General features: G+C 36.7%; 1 long non-coding RNA gene across 1 annotated transcript; it reads left to right on the forward strand.

The window, feature by feature from the left end:
- The first annotated feature begins 800 nt into the window (after positions 1-800).
- Positions 801-1910, forward strand: LOC309482837. The gene is made up of 2 exons (XR_014200392.1): positions 801-1645; positions 1684-1910. It is a non-coding gene; the product is annotated as an uncharacterized lncRNA (long non-coding RNA).
- The last annotated feature ends 258 nt before the right edge of the window (positions 1911-2168 follow it).

Genomic DNA, 2168 nt, shown 5'->3' on the forward strand with positions numbered 1-2168 from the left:
ACCAGTCTAGGACAATTCTCTGGACTCTCTAGATCAATAATTATCGAAAAAAAGTTTAACTTTTGCATTTTTCGCATGGGTAAATTGGGTCATAAAGAAAATGGGCGTGGCAAAATGCACTAAAAAGCCTATAAATCCTAAACGAAAACTCAGAACTTCACAAAAATTGATGAGCATATGTGACATAACATCATTAACAAGCATGCAACATTTTATGGAGATCGGACCATAGGTGGCGCTATAACTGTTAAAAGGCTTTAAAAACATATATTTCCTATGGTAAATTGCCTGTATTGGCTGTAAATAGTGTTTTCCATCTATGAACATATAATGTTCATATAATAATGTTCAAAACCAGTGCAGTGCAATTCTCTGGACTCTCTAGATAAATAATTATCAGAAAAAGTATAACTTCTTCATTTGGATGGCTATAATAGGGTCACTTCAATATGTAGCCTTAAAATGAATACCATGACATATTAAGCCAATAAGTGGTATTTTACTGCCCCCTGCTGTCATTTCATCATACTACTCCGTAATATTGTTATATAATTCATATTTAGACTTTATAAAATCATTATTTTAACATTTAACATGAAAACGAAAGTAAAACGGCATCTAGGCCACGCCCCCCCAGTACAATTTCACTCATAACTTGAAAACGGAAAGTCGTTGCGCGCTCAAATTTTGATGGTAAGGTCCTCTCCACGCTCTTGATCGAAACGTGTCCTCGCGGGCCTCGGGAGCGCGCCCCCCCGCGCATCGCAAGCCCGCGGACCCCCGACTTTGAACGGCCGCAACTCCCGACCCAAACCACCCCGAACCTTGTGTGAGAGCTCGTTGGAAAGGGCCCGTCCTTGACTAGCTTCGATTCAAATGTGGTGTAATTTGCCCTGGGCATTCCCGAGATATAAGTGAAAAACCAAATTCCCATTCATTCATTCAAACACTTCAACTGTAAGATGGAGGCTGTAATTCCACTGTTGTCAACTAGAGGGAGCAGCAGTATTAGACATAGTATTAGACATAGTATTAATCTTTTTATCAGCTTTCAGCTTTGGCCAACAAACAAATGGTTAAAGCTATTTTTTTTATTATTATTATTGGACTGATAATATAGATCACAATGAAATATATGAAATGGTTAGACCATTAAAATATTTTTTCACAATAACACATCCTAAAGACATTGAAAACATATTTGTATCTGTGTGTGTGTGTGTGTGTGTGTGTGTGTGTGTGTGTGTGTGTGTGTGTGTGTGTGTGTGTGTGTGTGTGTAAGCATGCATTATTGAGTTAACATGGAACATACTTATATTACAATAACTATTATAACACAATCATATTTTGTCAGTGTTTATCACTTCATTTGCACTGACACTTCACATAATTGCTAGTAATGTGGTAAATCACGCTAGAAACATGGTAAATCATAGTAAATAATTGATGGTCTCATTCAACAGGGCTCCTCAAGCACTATCTATGCTCTGAGTTTCAGAATTTTTCGCCTTCTGGTTCCCGAGATATAAGTGAAAAACCAAATTCCCATTCATTAATTCATTCAATCACTTCAACTGTAAGATGGAAGCTGTAATACCACTGTCCACTAGAGGGAGCAGCAGTATTACGCATGACCTTTTCATTCGTTTTCAGTATTGGGAAACAAACAAATGCTTTAAAAAGCAATCATTTTTTCTTTTCTTTTTTATATTATTAGATCACAAAGGAATTCTAATAGACCAATACATATATTTTCTCAATAACATATTCCAAAACATTAAAAACATATTTGTATTTGTGTATGTTTATTTCTCTGTGTGTGTGTGTGTGTGTGTGTGTGTGTGTGTGTGTGTGTGTGTGTGTGTGTGTGTGTGTGTGTGTGTGTGTGTGTGTGTGTGTGTGTGTGTGTGTGTGTGTGTGCGTGTGTGTGTGTGTGTGTGTGTGTGTGTCAATAAGCATGCATTATTGAGTTAACATGGAAAAACTGGTTTGCTTTAGTCCAGAAAACTGGTGAAAATCATGAAGTTTAAAGTGAAAGTGAGCCAATAAGTGGTCTTCTTCTGCCCTCTGCTGGCCATTCTACTTATTAATGAAGTCTTTTCACATGTGCTCACATTCATATTTAGACTCTAAAAATCACTTATATAACAATAACTATTATAACACAA

This window comes from Leuciscus leuciscus (genome assembly GCF_965113295.1).
Source record: "Leuciscus leuciscus genome assembly, chromosome: 19".
Lineage (NCBI taxonomy): Eukaryota > Metazoa > Chordata > Actinopteri > Cypriniformes > Leuciscidae > Leuciscus > Leuciscus leuciscus.